This window comes from Schistocerca gregaria, unplaced genomic scaffold, assembly GCF_023897955.1.
Source record: "Schistocerca gregaria isolate iqSchGreg1 unplaced genomic scaffold, iqSchGreg1.2 ptg000180l, whole genome shotgun sequence".
NCBI lineage: Eukaryota > Metazoa > Arthropoda > Insecta > Orthoptera > Acrididae > Schistocerca > Schistocerca gregaria.
Window position 1 is genome coordinate 2,067,501 of NW_026061730.1, and position 25,053 is coordinate 2,092,553.

The 25,053-nt window shown below is 51.5% G+C and overlaps 9 non-coding genes across 9 annotated transcripts; all 9 read right to left on the reverse strand.

The window, feature by feature from the left end:
* Positions 1-1,639: 1,639 nt before the first annotated feature.
* Positions 1,640-1,713, reverse strand: Trnaa-agc (transfer RNA alanine (anticodon AGC)). Its single transcript has one exon. It is a non-coding gene; the product is annotated as a tRNA-Ala (tRNA).
* Positions 1,714-3,205: 1,492 nt separating this feature from the next.
* Trnaa-agc (transfer RNA alanine (anticodon AGC)) lies at positions 3,206-3,279 on the reverse strand. Its single transcript has one exon. It is a non-coding gene; the product is annotated as a tRNA-Ala (tRNA).
* Positions 3,280-4,779: 1,500 nt separating this feature from the next.
* Positions 4,780-4,852, reverse strand: Trnaa-agc (transfer RNA alanine (anticodon AGC)). The gene has a single exon. It is a non-coding gene; the product is annotated as a tRNA-Ala (tRNA).
* Positions 4,853-11,758: 6,906 nt separating this feature from the next.
* Trnaa-agc (transfer RNA alanine (anticodon AGC)) lies at positions 11,759-11,832 on the reverse strand. Its single transcript has one exon. It is a non-coding gene; the product is annotated as a tRNA-Ala (tRNA).
* A 1,491-nt stretch (positions 11,833-13,323) lies between these two features.
* On the reverse strand, positions 13,324-13,396 carry Trnaa-agc (transfer RNA alanine (anticodon AGC)). Its single transcript has one exon. It is a non-coding gene; the product is annotated as a tRNA-Ala (tRNA).
* A 3,058-nt stretch (positions 13,397-16,454) lies between these two features.
* Trnaa-agc (transfer RNA alanine (anticodon AGC)) lies at positions 16,455-16,528 on the reverse strand. The gene has a single exon. It is a non-coding gene; the product is annotated as a tRNA-Ala (tRNA).
* Positions 16,529-18,019: 1,491 nt separating this feature from the next.
* Trnaa-agc (transfer RNA alanine (anticodon AGC)) lies at positions 18,020-18,093 on the reverse strand. The gene has a single exon. It is a non-coding gene; the product is annotated as a tRNA-Ala (tRNA).
* Positions 18,094-19,584: 1,491 nt separating this feature from the next.
* On the reverse strand, positions 19,585-19,658 carry Trnaa-agc (transfer RNA alanine (anticodon AGC)). The gene has a single exon. It is a non-coding gene; the product is annotated as a tRNA-Ala (tRNA).
* Positions 19,659-24,184: 4,526 nt separating this feature from the next.
* Positions 24,185-24,259, reverse strand: Trnaa-agc (transfer RNA alanine (anticodon AGC)). The gene has a single exon. It is a non-coding gene; the product is annotated as a tRNA-Ala (tRNA).
* Positions 24,260-25,053: the final 794 nt, after the last annotated feature.

Consider the following 25,053-nt stretch of genomic DNA (forward strand, 5'->3'; position numbering starts at 1 on the left):
CCTTGACACCTCTGCTGGTTGGGAATTATTCCACTTGCATGGCAAGGTGCGCTTGTAGGTGTGTTAAAGATTCTGGAGGCGCTGGGTATCGATCCCAGTACCTCTCTCACGCTAAGCGAGCGCTCTACCATCTGAGCTACGCCCACCCCCCCGTTGACTAATAGTGCTACATACAGCCATATCAACGTCACAGACCCTTGCACTCCTATTATTCCGCAGACAAACGACACTTTCTATGTATCAGTGAGGGTGTCTTTCAGGTTTCGTGCATTCTGTATCGAATCGTAGTTGGCCACAATGAAAGTGGCACGCATAACGTCGAAAATAGAGTTCGGACACCGCTCTGAGTAAGACGAACGTGTTGTCCACTCTCTAGACTTCAATGACGTTATGCCGTGATACCTAAGACAGATCTGCTCTCGATGACACCTCGATAACAGCCGGTCCCCACACTTACATCTGGCTCTCCTGATGACAGTATACATCATATCAGTCTGTGACGCTGGTTTTGCAACTTCTTGCGTGCCTTTATGTTCGCCGCGACCAACACTTACCTTGCACTGACCACAAAACGTGGAGGAGCCGGGGATTGAACCCGAGACCATTCACACGCTAGCGAACGATCTGCCAACTGAGCTACGGCTACACACACGACCAAGCCTGGCTATTCTCCATTCTTTGCGACTATGTTGTGCACGGGCACGATGGGTGGTTGGTTTGTAGCGGCGAAGGTACCAGAGTACAAAGGCGCGGACACGTTCATATACACAAGAGTTCCAAGTAGTTCCGATGCTCTGGTATTACGAATGCAAATTCCGTCTGTTTTTAACGTCTTAAATTGAAAGGGCGGTCACAAATTGGTCCATTTCACTCCTTGTCGACAATCACACAGCACCTGAGGTAACAAGCACATCTCGAGCCCCATTGTGCTCTCCATTGCTCATGCCAACTCAGTGCCTCGCTCTTTGCTACTGTGTAAAACTCTTGTCGTCCAACTGCGAAACACTGGGACACGACTTCATTGCACTGATATACTACGAAACGCTGCCCAAACTTGGCAATCACCCCTGCAGCCGACTTCACACGACGCTCAAGCAACGCTCACGCTAGTGACAGCCTTATTTATAGTTCGACGTCGCGCCAAAGCGAATGAGCACATTTCGCCTACGGCTTAGGCCGCTCTCCTAGTGTGGCTGCTCTGTGTCTGCAGGCAACGAGGGGCTGCAAGCTTCCTGTGTTCGCACCTATATCACCTGTGCTTGCTTGTCAGAGACAGACTATCGCAAAACATACAACTCACTCCATGAATTGATTGCTACGGCATCTGTTATCAGCAGTCACAACCAGCAACACCAGTAGCAGCCGACTGCACGCAAAGAATGGGAACGTGCAGTGGGATTTACGTGAACTCGGCGCAAGGCAGATCTTTCCGACGTAGGCTTGAGAATCTTATGGGAACATTTGTACTGTTTCTAAATTAAGTGTAGGTGTGGGAGGAGGGTGCTTCCTGCGCACGAATAAAAGCACGCTTGACAATTGTGGATGCTAATCGTTCGCTTGTATCTGCCTTGACACCTCTGCTGGTTGGGAATTATTCCACTTGCATGGCAAGGTGCGCTTGTAGGTGTGTTAAAGATTCTGGAGGCGCTGGGTATCGATCCCAGTACCTCTCGCACGCTAAGCGAGCGCTCTACCATCTGAGCTACGCCCACCCCCCCGTTGACTAATAGTGCTACATACAGCCATATCAACGTCACAGACCCTTGCACTCCCATTATTCCGCAGACAAACGACACTTTCTATGTATCAGTGAGGGTGTCTTTCAGGTTTCGTGCATTCTGTATCGAATCGTAGTTGGCCACAATGAAAGTGGCACGCATAACGTCGAAAATAGAGTTCGGACACCGCTCTGAGTAAGACGAACGTGTTGTCCACTCTCTAGACTTCAATGACGTTATGCCGTGATACCTAAGACAGATCTGCTCTCGATGACACCTCGATAACAGCCGGTCCCCACACTTACATCTGGCTCTCCTGATGACAGTATACATCATATCAGTCTGTGACGCTGGTTTTGCAACTTCTTGCGTGCCTTTATGTTCGCCGCGACCAACACTTACCCTGCACTGACCACAAAACGTGGAGGAGCCGGGGATTGAACCCGAGACCATTCACACGCTAGCGAACGATCTGCCAACTGAGCTACGGCTACACACACGACCAAGCCTGGCTATTCTCCATTCTTTGCGACTAAGTTGTGCACGGGCACGATGGTTGGTTGGTTTGTAGCGGCGAAGGTACCAGAGTACAAAGGCGCGGACACGTTCATATACACAAGAGTTCCAAGTAGTTCCGATGCTCTGGTATTACGAATGCAAATTCCGTCTGTTTTTAACGTCTTAAATTGAAAGGGCGCTCACAAATTGGTCCATTTCACTCCTTGTCGACAATCACACAGCACCTGAGGTAACAAGCACATCTCGAGCCCCATTGTGCTCTCCATTGCTCATGCCAACTCAGTGCCTCGCTCTTTGCTACTGTGTAAAACTCTTGTCGTCCAACTGCGAAACACTGGGACACGACTTCATTGCACTGATATACTACGAAACGCTGCCCAAACTTGGCAATCACCCCTGCAGCCGACTTCACACGACGCTCAAGCAACGCTCACGCTAGTGACAGCCTTATTTATAGTTCGACGTCGCGCCAAAGCGAATGAGCACATTTCGCCTACGGCTTAGGCCGCTCTCCTAGTGTGGCTGCTCTGTGTCTGCAGGCAACGAGGGGCTGCAAGCTTTCTGTGTTCGCACCTATATCACCTGTGCTTGCTTGTCAGAGACAGACTATCGCAAAACATACAACTCACTCCATGAATTGGTTGCTACGGCATCTGTTATCAGCAGTCACAACCAGCAACACCAGTAGCAGCCGACTGCACGCAAAGAATGGGAACGTGCAGTGGGATTTACGTGAACTCGGCACAAGGCAGATCTTTCCGACGTAGGCTTGAGAATCTTATGGGAACATTTGTACTGTTTCTAAATTAAGTGTAGGTGTGGGAGGAGGGTGCTTCCTGCGCACGAATAAGAGCACGCTTGACAATTGTGGATGCTAATCGTTCGCTTGTATCTGCCTAGACACCTCTGCTGGTTGGGAATTATTCCACTTGCATGGCAAGGTGCGCTTGTAGGTGTGTTAAAGATTCTGGAGGCGCTGGGTATCGATCCCAGTACCTCTCGCACGCTAAGCGAGCGCTCTACCATCTGAGCTACGCCCACCCCCCCGTTGACTAATAGTGCTACATACAGCCATATCAACGTCACAGACCCTTGCACTCCCATTATTCCGCAGACAAACGACACTTTCTATGTATCAGTGAGGGTGTCTTTCAGGTTTCGTGCATTCTGTATCGAATCGTAGTTGGCCACAATGAAAGTGGCACGCATAACGTCGAAAATAGAGTTCGGACACCGCTCTGAGTAAGACGAACGTGTTGTCCACTCTCTAGACTTCAATGACGTTATGCCGTGATACCTAAGACAGATCTGCACTCGATGACACCTCGATAACAGCCGGTCCCCACACTTACATCTGGCTCTCCTGATGACAGTATACATCATATCAGTCTGTGACGCTGGTTTTGCAACTTCTTGCGTGCCTTTATGTTCGCCGCGACCAACACTTACCTTGCATTGACCACAAAACATGGAGGAGCCGGGGATTGAACCCGAGACCATTCACACGCTAAGCGAACGATCTGCCAACTGAGCTACGGCTACACACACGACCAAGCCTGGCTATTCTCCATTCTTTGCGACTCTGTTGTGCACGGGCACGATGGTTGGTTGGTTTGTAGCGGCGAAGGTACCAGAGTACAAAGGCGCGGACACGTTCATATACACAAGAGTTCCAAGTAGTTCCGATGCTCTGGTATTACGAATGCAAATTCCGTCTGTTTTTAACGTCTTAAATTGAAAGGGCGCTCACAAATTGGTCCATTTCACTCCTTGTCGACAATCACACAGCACCTGAGGTAACAAGCACATCTCGAGCCCCATTGTGCTCTCCATTGCTCATGCCAACTCAGTGCCTCGCTCTTTGCTACTGTGTAAAACTCTTGTCGTCCAACTGCGAAACACTGGGACACGACTTCATTGCACTGATATACTACGAAACGCTGCCCAAACTTGGCAATCATCCCTGCAGCCGACTTTTCCGACTTTACACGACGCTCACGCAACGCTCACGCTAGTGACAGCCATTTATAGTTCGACGTCGCGCCAAAGCGAATGAGCACATTTCGCCTACGGCCTAGGCCGCTCTCCTAGTGTGGCTGCTCTGTGTCTGCAGGCAACGAGGGGCTGCAAGCTTCCTGTGTTTGCACCTATATCACCTGTGCTTGCTTGTCAGAGACAGACTATCGCAAAACATACAACTCACTCCATGAATTGATTGCTACGGCATCTGTTATCAGCAGTCACAACCAGCAACACCAGTAGCATCCGACTGCACGCAAAGAATGGGAACGTGCAGTGGAATTTAGGTAAACTCGGCGCAAAGCAGATCTTTCCGACGTAGGCTTGAGAATCTTATGGGAACATTTGTACTGTTTCTAAATTAAGTGTAGGTGTGGGAGGAGGGTGCTTCCTGCGCACGAATAAAAGCACGCTTGACAATTGTGGATGCTAATCGTTCGCTTGTATCTGCCTAGACACCTCTGTTGGTTGGGAATAATTCCACTTGGATGGCAAGGTGCGCTTGTAGGTGTGTTAAAAATTCTGTAGGCGCTGGGTATCGATCCCAGTACCTCTCGCACGCTAAGCGAGCGCTCTACCATCTGAGCTACGCCCACCCCCCGTTGCCTAATCGTGCTACATACAGCCATATCAACGTCACAGACCCTTGCACTCCCATTATTCCGCAGACAAACGACACTTTCTATGTATCAGTGAGGGTGTCTTTCAGATTTCGTGCATTCTGTATCGAATCGTAGTTGGCCACAATGAAAGTGGCACGCATAACGTCGAAAATAGAGTTCGGACACCGCTCTGAGTAAGACGAACGTGTTGTCCACTCCCTAGACTTCAATGACGTTATGCCGTGATACCTAAGACAGATCTGCACTCGATGACACCTCGATAACAGCCGGTCCCCACACTTACATCTGGCTCTCCTGATGACAGTATACATCATATCAGTCTGTGACGCTGGTTTTGCAACTTCTTGCGTGCCTTTATGTTCGCCGCGACCAACACTTACCATGCACTGACCACAAAACATGGAGGAGCCGGGGATTGAACCCGAGACCTTTTACACGCTAAGCGAACGATCTGCCAACTGAGCTACGGCTGCACACACGACCAAGCCTGGCTATTCCCCATTCTTAGCGACTCTGACGTGCACGGGCACGATGCTTGGTTGGTTTGTAGCGGCGAAGGTACCATAGTACAAAGGCGCGGACACGTTCATATACACAAGAGTTCCAAGTAGGTCCGATGCTCTGGTATTACGAATGCAAATTCCGTCTGTTTTTAACGTCTTAAATTGAAAGGGCGGTCACAAATTGCTCCATTTCACTCCTTGTCGACAATCACACAGCACCTGAGGTAACAAGCACATCTCGAGCCCCATTGTGCTCTCCATTGTTCATGCCAACTCAGTGTCTCGCTCTTTGCTACTGTGTAAAACTCTTGTCGTCCAACTGCGAAACACTGGGACACGTCTTCATTGCACTGATATACTACGAAACGCTGCCCAAACTTGGCAATCACCCCTGCAGCCGACTTTTCACGACGCTCACGCAACGCTCACGCTTTTTTTTTTTTTTTTTCCTTTATTGTCATTTTATACCTACAAAGGTAGGCCGGCAGCGGCCTAATATGCCGCTCTTCGGCCACAAGAAACATACAAGAGATAAAAACAGGAAGACATAATCTCAAAACACAGACATGGAGGACAAAAATCAGAAGACAACAGAGAATAAAAAGAAATGAAGTCGTTCACCGACGCAGCACTGTTTCAGTTTTAAAAAGACGGGCAGCACAGCACGGAACAGAGAACACTAGCACAGGTGAACGGTGGAGCAGAAAACGAAGAAACACTCGAGGCACAGACGGGACGAAAGACACGGACACTGCGGAGATGGGCTTTGGCGCTTGCAGGGGCACTGTCCACACCGAAAAGCTGGGGGCCTGCCAAGGGAAAAAACAGGGGGAGGGAAGGAGGGAGGGGGAGATAGGATGCCAGGGAGGAGGAGGGGAGAAAACGAAAAGAGGGGGGTGGAAGCCCAGGGAGAGGGGAAGGGGAGGTAAGGATGGAAGGAGGGAGAGGGGGAGGGAGAGAAGGGAGAGAGGGTGCCCACAGGAAAATGAGAGGAGAGGGGAAGGCAAGGCTCAAAGTTGGTAGGAGGGGTAGATGGAGGGGAGGAGGGCATCATCCGGGAGGGGGAGTCGGCGGAAGCCACCTTGGGAGAGGGTGTGGAGAGTGTGAAGATGGAGAGCAGGTGGGATACAGGAGTACAGGCGCGGCAGTGGGTTGGGGTGGGAGAGGATGGAAGAGACAAGCGGGTGGGGAGGATCAAGCTTGCGGGAGGTGTAGAGGATCCGTATCCGTTGGAGGAAGAGGAGGAGGTGTGGGAAGGGGATGAGGTCATAGAGGAGCCGCGTAAGGGAAGGGAGGCGGATGCGATAGGCGAGGCGGAGTGCATGCCGTTCAAGGATTTGAAGGGATTTGTAAAAGGTAGGCGGGGCAGAGATCCAGGCGGGATGGGCATAACAGAGGATAGGGCGGATGAGAGATTTATAGGTGTGGAGGACGGTGGAGGGGTCCAGAGCCCATGTGCGGCCAGAAAGGAGCTTCAGGAGGTGGAGTCGGGAGCGTGCCTTGGCTTGGATTGTCCGGAGATGAGGGGTCCAGGAGAGGCGACGGTCAAGGGTGACGCCAAGGTACTTGAGGGTGGGTGTGAGGTTAATAGGACGGCCATAAATGGTAAGATAGAAATCAAGGAGACGGAAGGAAGGGGTGGTTTTGCCTACGATGATTGCCTGGGTCTTGGAAGGATTGACCTTGAGCAACCACTGGTTACACCAAGAGGTGAACCGGTCAAGATGGGATTGGAGAAGGTGTTGGGAGCGTTGCAGGGTGGGGGCAAGGGCAAGGAAGGCGGTGTCATCGGCGTACTGGAGAAGGTGAAGGGGGGGTGCAGGTGGAGGCATGTCCGCCGTATAAAGAAGGTAAAGAAGAGGGGAAAGGACGGAACCTTGGGGCACACCGGCAGAGGGGTAGAAGGTGTAGGAATCAGTGTTGTGGATTGTGACATAGGAAGGGCGGTGGGAAATGAAGGAGGCGATCAGACGGACGTAGTTAATAGGAAGAGCAAAGGTTTGGAGCTTGAAGAGGAGACCAGAATGCCACACTCGGTCATAAGCGCGTTCAAGGTCAAGGGAGAGGAATATGGCGGAGCGACGGGAGTTGAGTTGTTCGGAGAGGAGGTGAGTGAGGTGAAGGAGAAGGTCATCGGCAGAGAAGGATGGTCGAAAGCCACATTGGGTGGAGGGAAGGAAGCGGTGCCGGTGGAGATGCTGGTGGATGCGGCGGGTTAGAATGGATTCCAGGACCTTGCTGAAGACCGAGGTAAGGCTTATAGGACGGTAGGAGGAGACAGCGGAAGGTGGTTTATCGGGTTTGAGGAACATCAGGATCCGGGAGGTTTTCCACAGGTCGGGGTAGAAGCCGGTGGACAAGACCACATTGTACAGCCTGGCCAGGGTGGAGAGGAAGGGGGCGGGAGCTTCACGGAGGTGATGGTAAGTAACACGGTCGTGACCAGGAGCAGTGTTGCGTTTGGTGCGGAGTATATCGATGATGTCTTGAGTAGTTATAGGGGTATTGAGTTCAGTGTGTGTAATGTTGTCCAAGTACTGGAAGCCAGGAGCTAGTGGAGGGATAGAGGTGTCAGTTCGATCGCGGACATCGGGGAAGAGGGAATAATCGAACTGGGGATCGTCAGGGATGGTAAAGACATCGGTGAGGTAGGAGGCAAAATGGTTGGCCTTACTAAGGTTGTCAGGAAAGGGATTGTCATTATGAAGGAGAGGATAGTAAGGGGGGGTTTTGATCCAGTAAGGCGGCGGAAGGCTGACCAGTATTTGGACGAGTTAATAGGTAGGGTAGCATTAAGACGGGTGCATGTCTGTCGCCAGTCCCGGCGTTTCTTAGCCGCGAGCAAGTTCCGGATGTGTCTCTGGAGTTGCCGGTGGCGTTGTAGTATGTCCCGGTCACGCGTGTGGAGGAAGGCACGGTAGAGACGACGGGATTCACGAAGGAGGAGGACGGCCTGTGGGGGTAAAGTGGGACGGTGCGGGTGGATGGCGACGGTAGGGATGTGGGCCTCCACGGCCTCAGACAAGGTCTGCTGGAGAAAGGATGCGGCATGGGTTATGTCATGTGGGCGGTGGTAGGTGAGGGGGTGGCTATCGACGCAGGTAGTAAGGGTATCCCGGTATGCATTCCAGTCGGCACGGGAGTAATCATGGACATACTTGGGGGGAGGGTCAAGGCGAGGATCGGGACGGGGGCGACGACCGTCTGATATGGTAAGAAGGACAGGGAGATGGTCACTGCCAATAGGGTCGAGGACGTCCACCGCTATGCGGCCAAGGAGATTGGGGGAGGCTAGGACGACATCGGGTGTGGTATTGGATTCAGGGCGGGTGTGTTGGGGAAGAGGAAGGACATCTCCTTGGATGGTGGCGAGGAACCGATGCCACCGCCGTAACTGGGTGGCGGAGCGACTATGGATATTGAGATCTGCGGCAATCACGTAGGAGGAGAAGGTACGGTCGATGTGGGAAAGGAAGTCAAAAGGAATAGGGGCAGAGGGGCGGACATAGATGGTGGCGCAGGTAACGGTGAGGCCGGGGAAGAATAGACTAAGGATCAGGTGTTCCGTGGGGTTGGGAAGGAGGGGTTGGAGCCGAACAGGGATCTGGCGATGGTGGCCAATGGCAACTCCGCCACGCGCTATCGGGAGGGGGTTGTCAGAGCGGTGAAGGAGGTAGGGCGAGGTATGGACAGTATGGTGGGGCTGGAGGAATGTTTCGTTTAGGAGGAAGGCATCCACGCGGTGGGTGGTGAGGGTATGCATAAGGAGATTCTTGTTGACAGGAAGGGAACGGATGTTGTTAAACAGGATACGTTGCTGTCGCGCCATAGTGGGAATTTAGACGAGGGTGTCGAGACGGGAGAAGGTAAAATGGGCCTGGTTATGGGAGTAGGTGGCGTAAGTGTTGAGCTGGAAGACGGAACGGGCGGCAAGGGATACCTGCTGGAGGGTGTGGGGGCGCTGAAAGGGGTGGATGTTCTGAAGGACAACGGTTACAAAGCGGATGATGTCCTCAGCTGTGGGGGGGGGACGGAGGGAATTGCCGGGAGGGGTGGGGGCATCCAAGGGGCGGACAGGGACAGTGAGTTCAGGAGCGGAGGGACGGGGTCGGGCCTTGCACTTTTGGGAGTAGGTTGGGTGTTGGAGGTTACAGGTGTTACAGGAGGGGGGGGACTGAAGGTTGGGGCACTGCCGGAGGAAGTGCGCTTCTTTGCAGTGCGGGCAGACGGGGGCCTCGCGGCACTCAGATGTAGGATGTGCATTATAGCGCAAGCACCTCTGGCAGCGGATGGACTGTGGAGGGGAGCGGGAGGGGTCGACCTTATAACGGCGGTTGAAAAGGAGGGCACCCTCCTTGAGGAGGAGGTCTATGGAGGGAGCATGCTCGGAGAACACCCGCATGAGGCGGGTGGGGCCGGCTGGATTGTGAATCCGGCGGACAGCTCGAACCTCTAGATAGGGATGGGCCTTCAGCTCCGCCAACACCTCCTCCTCCGTGATCATCGGGCTAAGCCGAGTGATCACGGCAGTGAGGGTCGGTGGGCGACGGGGCGGCTGGGGTTGTCGGGATGAGGAGGGGGGGGGAGCAGGGGCAAGGGAGGCATGGGGACCAAACCGTTTGAGGGGAATGCGGGAGAGGATGTCGGAGTGGAGGGTGGGGCTGGGGGATGTGATCAGGACGGAGTCCCGACGGGGGGTGAGAAGGGAGATCGGGGCTCCGGGGAAGTGCTGGCGGAGGAGAAGGGTAAGATTGCGGGCCTCCAGGAGAGAGGGATCAGGGTGAGAAAGGAGGTACCTGTAGGAGGGGGAGGTAGAGGAGGGAGTAGATAGGGAAGGTGAGGTGGTATCCATGGCATCCTGGGGGGTTGGAGGGGGGAGAGTCTGCGACTTCTTGGGAGCAGAAGAGGCTGGGGTGCCGCTGGGACGTTTCACAGCGGGAGAGGGACGGGAAGAGGTGTGGGGGATGGGGACGACCGGGAGATGGCGGGAGACGGCAGGTCCCACCGGTGGTGCAGGCACTGGTGGTGGTGCTGGTGCTGGCGCTGGGGCTGGAGCTGGCGCCACAGAAGATGCAGTGGCAGTGGTTGGCACTGGCGATGGCGAGGGCGATGGTGATGGTGATGGTGATGACGATGATGATGGTGTGGCGTGGGTGGTGGCCCGACGGGCAACAACCCTGGCGGGGGTGGCATGAGTCACATGTGGGAGGGGAGGGAATGGGTCACGTGAGGCATGGGGGGTAGGAACAGGGGAGGGAGCAACAAAAGGAGCGGGGGGTGGGAAGAGTGAGGAGGGGGGGAATATATGGGGGAGGCGGTGAATGAGCACACCACGTGATGGTGGTGGCAGCAAGTGAGGGGGACGTGTACACGATGGCAGTGGTAGTGGCGGTAGTTGTGGGGGTCGTCATGGTGAGAGGATAAGTGGGAGAGGGGAAAAGAGGAAAAAAAAAAAAAATAACAGGGGACAGTCAAAGGACAAGGACAAGAGACTGACGAAGAGGAAGGGTAAGACGTAAGCAGAGACGACAGAAAGAAAGACGGGCAGGGAGCGGCGGCGGCGGCGGCGGCAGCGGCGGTCGGCAACAGCAGCAGCGGCAGGAACCGGATACGATGGCGGCAACCGGCGTCGGCGGGAGACCGGCGGCGGCGGCGGCGGCGGCGGCGGCGGCGGCGGTGGTGGGAACCGGCGGCGGCGGCAGCGGCGGCTGGGACCAACGGCGGCAAAGGCTCGGGACAACAGCAGCTGCAGCGATCACTGAAACTCCTAGCACTTCGAAATTAACGACAGTAATATCGAAGGGCGCAACCCTCTCGAGTTACGCCGAAGAACGACGCTCACGCTAGTGACAGCCTTATTTATAGTTCGACGTCGCGCCAAAGCGAATGAGCACATTTCGCCTACGGCTTAGGCCGCTCTCCTAGTGTGGCTGCTCTGTGTCTGCAGGCAACGAGGAGCTGCAAGCTTCCTGTGTTCGCACCTGTATCACCTGTGCTTGCTTGTCAGAGGCAGACTATCGCAAAACATACAACTCACTCCATGAATTGATTGCTACGGCATCTGTTATCAGCAGTCACAACCAGCAACACCAGTAGCAGCCGACTGCACGCAAAGAATGGGAACGTGCAGTGGGATTTACGTGAACTCGGCGCAAGGCAGATCTTTCCGACGTAGGCTTGAGAATCTTATGGGAACATTTGTACTGATTCTAAATTAAGTGTAGGTGTGGGAGGAGGGTGCTTCCTGCGCACGAATAAAAGCACGCTTGACAATTGTGGATGCTAATCGTTCTCTTGTATCTGCCTAGACACCTCTGCTGGTTGGGAATTATTCCACTTGCATGGCAAGGTGCGCTTGTAGGTGTGTTAAAAATTCTGGAGGCGCTGGGTATCGATCCCAGTACCTCTCGCACGCTAAGCGAGCACTCTACCATCTGAGCTACGCCCACCCCCCGGTTGATTAATAGTGCTACATACAGCCATATCAACGTCACAGACCCTTGCACTCCCATTATTCCGCAGACAAACGACACTTTCTATGTATCAGTGAGGGTGTCTTTCAGGTTTCGTGCATTCTGTATCGAATCGTAGTTGGCCACAATGAAAGTGGCACGCATTACGTCGAAAATAGAGTTCGGACACCGCTCTGAGTAAGACGAACGTGTTGTCCACTCTCTAGACTTCAATGACGTTATGCCGTGATACCTAAGACAGATCTGCACTCGATGACACCTCGATAACAGCTGGACCCCACACTTACATCTGGCTCTCCTGATGACAGTATACATCATATCAGTCTGTGACGCTGGTTTTGCAACTTCTTGCGTGCGTTTATGTTCGCCGCGACCAACACTTACCATGCACTGACCACAAAACATGGAGTAGCCGGGGATTGAACCCGAGACCATTCACACGCTAAGCGAACGATCTGCCAACTGAGCTACGGCTGCACACACGACCAAGCCTGGCTATTCTCCATTCTGTGCGACTCTGTTGTGCACGGGCACGATGGTTGGTTGGTTTGTAGCGGCGAAGGTACCAGAGTACAAAGGCGCGGACACGTTCATATACACAAGAGTTCCAAGTAGGTCCGATGCTCTGGTATTACGAATGCAAATTCCGTCTGTTTTTAACGTCTTAAATTGAAAGGGCGGTCACAAATTGGTCCATTTCACTCCTTGTCGACAATCACACAGCACCTGAGGTAACAAGCACATCTCGAGCCCCATTGTGCTCTCCATTGTTCATGCCAACTCAGTGTCTCGCTCTTTGCTACTGTGTAAAACTCTTGTCGTCCAACTGCGAAACACTGGGACACGTCTTCATTGCACTGATATACTACGAAACGCTGCCCAAACTTGGCAATCACCCATGCAGCCGACTTTTCCGACTTTACACGACGCTCACGCTAGTGACAGCCTTATTTATAGTTCGACGTCGCGCCAAAGCGAATGAGCACATTTCGCCTACGGCTTAGGCCGCTCTCCTAGTGTGGCTGCTCTGTGTCTGCAGGCAACGAGGGGCTGCAAGCTTCCTGTGTTTGCACCTATATCACCTGTGCTTGCTTGTCAGAGACAGACTATCGCAAAACATACAACTCACTCCATGAATTGATTGCTACGGCATCTGTTATCAGCAGTCACAACCAGCAACACCAGTAGCAGCCGACTGCACGCAAAGAATGGGAACGTGCAGTGGGATTTACGTAAACTCGGCGCAAGGCAGATCTTTCCGACGTAGGCTTGAGAATCTTATGGGAACATTTGTACTGTTTCTAAATTAAGTGTAGGTGTGGGAGGAGGGTGCTTCCTGCGCACGAATAAAAGCACGCTTGACAATTGTGGATGCTAATCGTTCGCTTGTATCTGCCTAGACACCTCTGTTGGTTGGGAATAATTCCACTTGGATGGCAAGGTGCGCTTGTAGGTGTGTTAAAAATTCTGTAGGCGCTGGGTATCGATCCCAGTACCTCTCGCACGCTAAGCGAGCGCTCTACCATCTGAGCTACGCCCACCCCCCGTTGCCTAATCGTGCTACATACAGCCATATCAACGTCACAGACCCTTGCACTCCCATTATTCCGCAGACAAACGACACTTTCTATGTATCAGTGAGGGTGTCTTTCAGATTTCGTGCATTCTGTATCGAATCGTAGTTGGCCACAATGAAAGTGGCACGCATAACGTCGAAAATAGAGTTCGGACACCGCTCTGAGTAAGACGAACGTGTTGTCCACTCCCTAGACTTCAATGACGTTATGCCGTGATACCTAAGACAGATCTGCACTCGATTACACCTCGATAACAGCCGGTCCCCACACTTACATCTGGCTCTCCTGATGACAGTATACATCATATCAGTCTGTGACGCTGGTTTTGCAACTTCTTGCGTGCCTTTATGTTCGCCGCGACCAACACTTACCATGCACTGACCACAAAACATGGAGGAGCCGGGGATTGAACCCGAGACCTTTTACACGCTAAGCGAACGATCTGCCAACTGAGCTACGGCTGCACACACGACCAAGCCTGGCTATTCCCCATTCTTAGCGACTCTGACGTGCACGGGCACGATGCTTGGTTGGTTTGTAGCGGCGAAGGTACCATAGTACAAAGGCGCGGACACGTTCATATACACAAGAGTTCCAAGTAGGTCCGATGCTCTGGTATTACGAATGCAAATTCCGTCTGTTTTTAACGTCTTAAATTGAAAGGGCGGTCACAAATTGCTCCATTTCACTCCTTGTCGACAATCACACAGCACCTGAGGTAACAAGCACATCTCGAGCCCCATTGTGCACTCCATTGTTCATGCCAACTCAGTGTCTCGCTCTTTGCTACTGTGTAAAACTCTTGTCGTCCAACTGCGAAACACTGGGACACGTCTTCATTGCACTGATATACTACGAAACGCTGCCCAAACTTGGCAATCACCCCTGCAGCCGACTTTTCACGACGCTCACGCAACGCTCACGCTAGTGACAGCCTTATTTATAGTTCGACGTCGCGCCAAAGCGAATGAGCACATTTCGCCTACGGCTTAGGCCGCTCTCCTAGTGTGGCTGCTCTGTGTCTGCAGGCAACGAGGGGCTGCAAGCTTCCTGTGTTCGCACCTATATCACCTGTGCTTGCTTGTCAGAGACAGACTATCGCAAGACATACAACTCACTCCATGAATTGATTGCTACGGCATCTGTTATCAGCAGTCACAACCAGCAACACCAGTAGCAGCCGACTGCACGCAAAGAATGGGAACGTGCAGTGGGATTTACGTGAACTGGGCGCAAGGCAGATCTTTCCGACGTAGGCTTGAGAATCTTATGGGAACATTTGTACTGTTTCTAAATTAAGTTTAGGTGTGGGAGGAGGGTGCTTCCTGCGCACGAATAAAAGCACGCTTGACAATTGTGGATGCTAATCGTTCCTTTGTATCTGCCTAGACACCTCTGCTGGTTGGGAATTATTCCACTTGCATGGCAAGGTGCGCTTGTATGTGTGTTAAAAATTCTGGAGGCGCTGGGTATCGATCCCAGTACCTATCGCACGCTAAGCGAGCGCTCTACCATCTGAGCTACGCCCACCCCCCCGTTGACTAATAGTGCTACATACAGCCATATCCACGTCACAGACCCTTGCACTCCCATTTTTCCGCAGACAAATGACACTTTCTATGTATCAGTGAGGGTGTCTTTCAGGTTTCGTGCATTCTGTATCGAATCGTAGTTGGCCACAATGAAAGTGGCACGCATAACGTCGAAAATAGAGTTCGGAAACCGCTCTGAGTAAGACGAACGTGTTGTCCACTCTCTAGACTTCAATGACGTTATGCCGTGATACCTAAGACAGATCTGCACTCGATGACACCTCGATAACAGCCGGTCCCCACACTTACATCTGACTCTCCTGATGACAGTATACATCATATCAGTCTGTGACGCTGGTTTTGCAACTCCTTGCGTGCCTTTATGTTCGCCGCGACCAACACTTACCATGCACTGAACACAAAACATGGTGAAGCCGGGGATTGAACACGAGACCTTTCACACGCTAAGCGAACGATCTGCCAACTGAGCTACGGCTGCACACACGACCAAGCCTAGCTATTCTCCATTCTTTGCGACTCTGATGTGCACGGGCACGATGGTTGGTTGGTTTGTAGCGGCGAAGGTACCAGAGTACAAAGGCGCGGACACGTTCATATACACAAGAGTTCCAAGTAGTTCCGATGCTCTGGTATGACGAATGCAAATTCCGTCTGTTTTTAACGTCTTAAATTGAAAGGGCGGTCACAAATTGGTCCATTTCACTCCTTGTCGACAATCACACAGCACCTGAGGTAACAAGCACATCTCGAGCCCCATTGTGCTCTCCATTGTTCATGCCAACTCAGTGCCTCGCTCTTTGCTACTGTGTAAAACTCTTGTCGTCCAACTGCGAAACACTGGGACACGTCTTCATTGCACTGATATACTACGAAACGCTGCCCAAACTTGGCAATCACCCATGCAGCCGACTTTTCCGACTTTACACGACGCTCACGCTAGTGACAGCCTTATTTATAGTTCGACGTCGCGCCAAAGCGAATGAGCACATTTCGCCTACGGCTTAGGCCGCTCTCCTAGTGTGGCTGCTCTGTGTCTGCAGGCAACGAGGGGGTGCAAGCTTCCTGTGTTCGCACCTATATCACCTGTGCTTGCTTGTCAGAGACAGACTATCGCAAAACATACAACTCACTCCATGAATTGATTGCTACGGCATCTGTTATCAGCAGTCACAACCAGCAACACCAGTAGCAGCCGACTGCACGCAAAGAATGGGAACGTGCAGTGGGATTTACGTGAACTCGGCGCAAGGCAGATCTTTCCGACGTAGGCTTGAGAATCTTATGGGAACATTTGTACTGATTCTAAATTAAGTGTAGGTGTGGGAGGAGGGTGCTTCCTGCGCACGAATAAAATCACGCTTGACAATTGTGGATGCTAATCGTTCGCTTGTATCTGCCTAGACACCTCTGCTGGTTGGGAATAATTCCACTTGGATGGCAAGGTGCGCTTGTAGGTGTGTTAAAAGTTCTGGAGGCGCTGGGTATCGATCCCAGTACCTCTCGCACGCTAAGCGAGCGCTCTACCATCTGAGCTACGCCCACCCCCCCGATGACTAATAGTGCTACATACAGCCATATCAACCTTACAGACCCTTGCACTCCCATTATTCCGCAGACAAACGACACTTTCTATGTATCAGTGAGGGTGTCTTTCAGGTTTCGTGCATTCTGTATCGAATCGTAGTTGGCCACAATGAAAGTGGCACGCATAACGTCGAAAATAGAGTTCGGAAACCGCTCTGAGTAAGACGAACGTGTTGTCCACTCTCTAGACTTCAATGACGTTATGCCGTGATACCTAAGACAGATCTGCACTCGATGACACCTCGATAACAGCCGGTCCCCACACTTACATCTGGCTCTCCTGATGACAGTATACATCATATCAGTCTGTGACGCTGGTTTTGCAACTCCTTGCGTGCCTTTATGTTCGCCGCGACCAACACTTACCATGCACTGAACACAAAACATGGTGAAGCCGGGGATTGAACACGAGACCTTTCACACGCTAAGCGAACGATCTGCCAACTGAGCTACGGCTGCACACACGACCAAGCCTAGCTATTCTCCATTCTTTGCGACTCTGATGTGCACGGGCACGATGGTTGGTTGGTTTGTAGCGGCGAAGGTACCAGAGTACAAAGGCGCGGACACGTTCATATACACAAGAGTTCCAAGTAGTTCCGATGCTCTGGTATTACGAATGCAAATTCCGTCTGTTTTTAACGTCTTAAATTGAAAGGGCGGTCACAAATTGGTCCATTTCACTCCTTGTCGACAATCACACAGCACCTGAGGTAACAAGCACATCTCGAGCCCCATTGTGCTCTCCATTGTTCATGCCAACTCAGTGCCTCGCTCTTTGCTACTGTGTAAAACTCTTGTCGTCCAACTGCGAAACACTGGGACACGTCTTCATTGCACTGATATACTACGAAACGCTGCCCAAACTTGGCAATCACCCCTGCAGCCGACTTTTCCGACTATACACGACGCTCAAGCTAGTGACAGCCTTATTTATAGTTCGACGTCGCGCCAAAGCGAATGAGCACATTTCGCCTACGGCTTAGGCCGCTCTCCTAGTGTGGCTGCTCTGTGTCTGCAGGCAACGAGGGGGTGCAAGCTTCCTGTGTTCGCACCTATATCACCTGTGCTTGCTTGTCAGAGACAGACTATCGCAAAACATACAACTCACTCCATGAATTGATTGCTACGGCATCTGTTACCAGCAGTCACAACCAGCAACACCAGTAGCAGCCGACTGCACGCAAAGAATGGGAACGTGCAGTGGGATTTACGTGAACTCGGCGCAAGGCAGATCTTTCCGACGTAGGCTTGAGAATCTTATGGGAACATTTGTACTGTTTCTAAATTAAGTGTATGTGTGGGAGGAGGGTGCTTCCTGCGCACGAATAAAAGCACGCTTGACAATTGTGGATGCTAATCGTTCGCTTGTATCTGCCTAGACACCTCTGCTGGTTGGGAATTATTCCACTTGCATGGCAAGGTGCGCTTGTAGGTGTGTTAAAAATTCTGGAGGCGCTGGGTATCGATCCCAGTACCTCTCGCACGCTAAGCGAGCGCTCTACCATCTGAGCTACGCCCACCCCCCCGTTGACTAATAGTGCTGCATACAGCCATATCAACGTCACAGACCCTTGCACTCCCATTATTCCGCAGACAAACGACACTTTCTATGTATCAGTGAGGGTGTCTTTCAGGTTTCGTGCATTCTGTATCGAATCGTAGTTGGCCACAATGAAAGTGGCACGCATAACGTCGAAAATAGAGTTCGGAAACCGCTCTGAGTAAGACGAACGTGTTGTCCACTCTCTAGACTTCAATGACGTTATGCCGTGATACCTAAGACAGATCTGCACTCGATGACACCTCGATAACAGCCGGTCCCCACACTTAAATCTGGCTCTCCTGATGACAGTATACATCATATCAGTCTGTGACGCAGGTTTTGCCACTTCTTGCGTGCCTTTATGTTCGCCGCGACCAACACTTACCATGCACTGACCACAAAACATGGAGGAGCCGGGGATTGAACCCGAGACCTTTCACACGCTAAGCGAACGATCTGCCAACTGACCTACGGGTGCACACACAACCAAGCCCGGCTATTCTCCATTCTTTGCGACTGTGATGTGCACGGGCACGATGGTTGGTTGGTTTGTAGCGGCGAAGGTACCAGAGTACAAAGGCGCGGACACGTTCATATACACAAGAGTTCCAAGTAGTTCCGATGCTCTGGTATTACGAATGCAAATTCCGTCTGTTTTTAACGTCTTAAATTGAAAGGGCGCTCACAAATTGGTCCATTTCACTCCTTGTCGACCATCACACAGCACCTGAGGTAACAAGCACATCTCGAGCCCCATTGTGCTCTTCATTGTTCATGCCAACTCAGTGCCTCGCTCTTTGCTACTGTGTAAAACTCTTGTCGTCCAACTGCGAAACACTGGGACACGTCTTCATTGCACTGATATACTACGAAACGCTGCCCAAACTTGGCAATCACCCATGCAGCCGACTTTTCCGACTTTACACGACGCTCACGCTAGTGACAGCCTTATTTATAGTTCGACGTCGCGCCAAAGCGAATGAGCACATTCCGCCTACGGCTTAGGCCGCTCTCCTAGTGTGGCTGCTCTGTGTCTGCAGGCAACGAGGGGCTGCAAGCTTCCTGTGTTCGCACCTATATCACCTGTGCTTGCTTGTCAGAGGCAGACTATCGCAAAACATACAACTCACTCCATGAATTGATTGCTGCGGCATCTGTTATCAGCAGTCACAACCAGCAACACCAGTAGCAGCCGACTGCACGCAAAGAATGGGAACGTGCAGTGGGATTTACATGAACTCGGCGCAAGGCAGATCTTTCCGACGTAGGCTTGAGAATCTTATGGGAACATTTGTACTGATTCTAAATTAAGTGTAGGTGTGGGAGGAGGGTGCTTCCTGCGCACGAATAAAAGCACGCTTGACAATTGTGGATGCTAATCGTTCGCTTGTATCTGCCTAGACACCTCTGCTGGTTGGGAATTATTCCACTTGCATGGCAAGGTGCGCTTGTAGGTGTGTTAAAAATTCTGGAGGCGCTGGGTATCGATCCCAGTACCTCTCGCACGCTAAGCGAGCGCTCTACCATCTGAGCTACGCCCACCCCGCCGATGACTAATAGTGCTACATACAGCCATATCAACCTTACAGACCCTTGCACTCCCATTATTCCGCAGACAAACGACACTTTCTATGTATCAGTGAGGGTGTCTTTCAGGTTTCGTGCATTCTGTATCGAATCGTAGTTGGCCACAATGAAAGTGGCACGCATAAAGTCGAAAATAGAGTTCGGACACCGCTCTGAGTGAGACGAACGTGTTGTCCACTCTCTAGACTTCAATGTCGTTATGCCGTGATACCTAAGACAGATCTGCACTCGATGACACCTCGATAACAGCTGGACCCCACACTTACATCTGGCTCTCCTGATGACAGTATACATCATATCAGTCTGTGACGCTGGTTTTGCAACTTCTTGCGTGCCTTTATGTTCGCCGCGACCAACACTTACCATGCACTGACCACAAAACATGGAGGAGCCGGGGATTGAACCCGAGGCTTTCACACGCTAAGCGAACGATCTGCCAACTGAGCTACGGCAGCACACACCACCGAGCTTGGCTATACTCCATTTTTTGCGACTCTGATGTGCACGGGCACGATGGTTGGTTGGTTTGTAGCGGCAAAGGTACCAGAGTACAAAGGCGCGGACACGTTCATATACACAAGAGTTCCAAGTAGTTCCGATGCTCTGGTATTACGAATGCAAGTTCCGTCTGTTTTTAACGTCTTAAATTGAAAGGGCGGTCACAAATTGGTCCATTTCACTCCTTGTCGACAATCACACAGCACCTGAGGTAACAAGCACATCTCGAGCCCCATTGTGCTCTCCATTGTTCATGCCAACTCAGTGCCTCGCTCTTTGCTACTGTGTAAAACTCTTGTCGTCCAACTGCGAAACACTGGGACACGTCTTCATTGCACTGATATACTACGAAACGCTGCCCAAACTTGGCAATCACCCATGCAGCCGACTTTTCCGACTTTACACGACGCTCACGCAACGCTCACGCTAGTGACAGCCATTTATAGTTCGACGTCGCGCCAAAGCGAATGAGCACATTTCGCCTACGGCTTAGGCCGCTCTCCTAGTGTGGCTGTTGTGTGTCTGCAGGCAACGAGGGGCTGCAAGCTTCCTGTGTTCGCACCTATATCACCTGTGCTTGCTTGTCAGAGGCAGACTATCGCAAAACATACAACTCACTCAATGAATTGATTGCTACGGCATCTGTTATCAGCAGTCACAACCAGCAACACCAGTAGCAGCCGACTGCACGCAAAGAATGGGAACGTGCAGTGGGATTTACGTGAACTCGGCGCAAGGCAGATCTTTCCGACGTAGGCTTGAGAATCTTATGGGAACATTTGTACTGTTTCTAAATTAAGTGTATGTGTGGGAGGAGGGTGCTTCCTGCGCACGAATAAAAGCACGCTTGACAATTGTGGATGCTAATCGTTCGCTTGTATCTGCCTAGACACCTCTGCTGGTTGGGAATTATTCCACTTGCATGGCAAGGTGCGCTTGTAGGTGTGTTAAAAATTCTGGAGGCGCTGGGTATCGATCCCAGTACCTCTCGCACGCTAAGCGAGCGCTCTACCATCTGAACTACGCCCTTCACCCCGTTGATTAATAGTGCTACATACAGCCATATCAACATCACAGACCCTTGCACTCCCATTATTCCGCAGACAAACGACACTTTCTATGTATCAGTGAGGGTGTCTTTCAAGTTTCGTGCATTCTGTATCGAATCGTAGTTGGCCACAATGAAAGTGGCACGCATAACGTCGAAAATAGAGTTCGGACACCGCTCTGAGTAAGACGAACGTGTTGTCCACTCTCTAGACTTCAATGACGTTATGCCGTGATACCTAAGACAGATCTGCACTCGATGACACCTCGATAACAGCCGGTCCCCACACTTACATCTGGCTCTCCTGATGACAGTATACATCATATCAGTCTGTGACGCTGGTTTTGCAACTTCTTGCGTGCCTTTATGTTCGCCGCGATCAACACTTACCATGCACTGACCACAAAACATGGAGGAGCCTGGGATTGAACCCGAGGCTTTCACACGCTAAGCGAACGATCTGCCAACTGAGCTACGGCAGCACACACGACCGAGCTTGGCTATTCTCCATTTTTTGCGACTCTGATGTGCACGGGCACGATGGTTGGTTGGTTTGTAGCGGCGAAGGTACCAGAGTACAAAGGCGCGGACACGTTCATATACACAAGAGTTCCAAGTAGTTCCGATGCTCTGGTATTACGAATGCAAATTCCGTCTGTTTTTAACGTCTTAAATTGAAAGGGCGGTCACAAATTGGTCCATTTCACTCCTTGTCGACAATCACACAGCACCTGAGGTAACAAGCACATCTCGAGCCCCATTGTGCTCTCCATTGTTCATGCCAACTCAGTGCCTCGCTCTTTGCTACTGTGTAAAACTCTTGTCGTCCAACTGCGAAACACTGGGACACGTCTTCATTGCACTGATATACTACGAAACGCTGCCCAAACTTGGCAATCATCCATGCAGCCGACTTTTCCGACTTTACACGACGCTCACGCAACGCTCACGCTAGTGACAGCCATTTATAGTTCGACGTCGCGCCAAAGCGAATGAGCACATTTCGCCTACGGCTTAGGCCGCTCTCCTAGTGTGGCTGCTCTGTGTCTGCAGGCAACGAGGGGCTGCAAGCTTCCTGTGTTCGCACCTATATCACCTGTGCTTGCTTGTCAGAGGCAGACTATCGCAAAACATACAACTCACACCATGAATTGATTGCTACGGCATCTGTTATCAGCAGTCACAACCAGCAACACCAGTAGCAGCCGACTGCACGCAAAGAATGGGAACGTGCAGAGGGATTTACGTGAAATCGGCGCAATTGTGGATGCTAATCGTTCGCTTGTATCTGCCTACACACCTCTGCCGGTTGGGAATTATTCCACTTGCATGGCAAGGCGCTCATGTAGGTGTGTTAAAAATTCTGAAGGCGCTGGGTATCGATCCCAGTACCTCTCGCACGCTAAGCGAGCGCTCTACCATCTGAACTACGCTCATCCCCCGTTGACTAATAGTGCTACATACAGCCATATCAACGTCACAGACCCTTGCACTCCCATTATTCCGCAGACAAACGACACTTTCTATGTATCAGTGAGGGTGTCTTTTAGGTTTCGTGCATTCTGTATCGAATCGTAGTTGGCCACAATGAAAGTGGTACGCATAACGTCGAAAATAGAGTTCGGACACCGCTCTGAGTAAGACGAACGTGTTGTCCACTCTCTAGACTTCAATGACGTTATGCCGTGATACCTAAGACAGATCTGCACTCGATGACACCTCGATAACAGCCGGTCCCTACACTTACATCTGGCTCTCCTGATGACAGTATACATCATATCAGTCTGTGACGCTGGTTTTGCAACTTCTTGCGTGCCTTTATGTTCGCCGCGACCAACACTTACCATGCACTGACCACAAAACATGGAGGAGCCGGGGATTGAACCCGAGGCTTTCACACGCTAAGCGAACGATCTGCCAACTGAGCTACGGCAACACACACGACCGAGCTTAGCTATTCTCCATTGTTTGCGACTCTGATGTGCACGGGCACGATGTTTGGTTGGTTTGTAGCGGCGAAGGTACCAGAGTACAAAGGCGCGGACACGTTCATATACACAAGAGTTCCAAGTAGTTCCGATGCTCTGGTATTACGAATGCAAATTCCGTCTGTTTTTAACGTCTTAAATTGAAAGTGCGGTCACAAATTGGTCCATTTCACTCCTTGTCGACAATCACACAGCACCTGAGGTAACAAGCACATCTCGAGCCCCATTGTGCTCTCCATTGTTCATGCCAACTCAGTGCTCCGCTCTTTGCTACTGTGTAAAACTCTTGTCGTCCAACTGCGAAACACTGGGACACGTCTTCATTGCACTGATATACTACGAAACGCTGCCCAAACTTGGCAATCACCCATGCAGCCGACTTTTCCGACTTTACACGACGCTCACGCAACGCTCACGCTAGTGACAGCCATTTATAGTTCGACGTCGCGCCAAAGCGAATGAGCACATTTCGCCTACGGCTTAGGCCGCTCTCCTAGTGTGGCTGTTCTGTGTCTGCAGGCAACGAGGGGCTGCAAGCTTCCTGTGTTCGCACCTATATCACCTGTGCTTGCTTGTCAGAGGCAGACTATCGCAAAACATACAACTCACTCCATGAATTGATTGCTACGGCATCTGTTATCAGCAGTCACAACCAGCAACACCAGTAGCAGCCGACTGCACGCAAAGAATGGGAACGTGCAGTGGGATTTACGTGAACTCGGCGCAAGGCAGATCTTTCCGACGTAGGCTTGAGAATCTTATGGGAACATTTGTACTGTTTCTAAATTAAGTGTATGTGTGGGAGGAGGGTGCTTCCTGCGCACGAATAAAAGCACGCTTGACAATTGTGGATGGTAATCGTTCGCTTGTATCTGCCTACACACCTCTGCTGGTTGGGAATTATTCCACTTGCATGGCAAGGTGCGCTTGTAGGTGTGTTAAAAATTCTGGAGGCGCTGGGTATCGATCCCAGTACCTCTCGCACGCTAAGCGAGCGCTCTACCATCTGAGCTACGCCCTTCCCCCCGTTGATTAATAGTGCTACATACAGCCATATCAACATCACAGACCCTTGCACTCCCATTATTCCGCAGACAAACGACACTTTCTATGTATCAGTGAGGGTGTCTTTCAGGTTTCGTGCATTCTGTATCGAATCGTAGTTGGCCACAATGAAAGTGGCACGCATAACGTCGAAAATAGAGTTCGGACACCGCTCTGAGTAAGACGAACGTGTTGTCCACTCTCTAGACTTCAATGACGTTATGCCGTGATACCTAAGACAGATCTGCACTCGATGACACCTCGATAACAGCCGGTCCCCACACTTACATCTGGCTCTCCTGATGACAGTATACATCATATCAGTCTGTGACGCTGGTTTTGCAACTTCTTGCGTGCCTTTATGTTCGCCGCGACCAACACTTACCATGCACTGACCACAAAACATGAAGGAGCCGGGGATTGAACCCGAGGCTTTCACACGCTAAGCGAACGATCTGCCAACTGAGCTACGGCAGCACACACCACCGAGCTTGGCTATTCTCCATTTTTTGCGACTCTGATGTGCACGGGCACGATGGTTGGTTGGTTTGTAGCGGCAAAGGTACCAGAGTACAAAGTCGCGGACACGTTCATATACACAAGAGTTCCAAGTAGTTCCGATGCTCTGGTATTACGAATGCAAGTTCCGTCTGTTTTTAACGTCTTAAATTGAAAGGGCGGTCACAAATTGGTCCATTTCACTCCTTGTCGATAATCACACAGCACCTGAGGTAAGAAGCACATCTCGAGCCCCATTGTGCTCTCCATTGTTC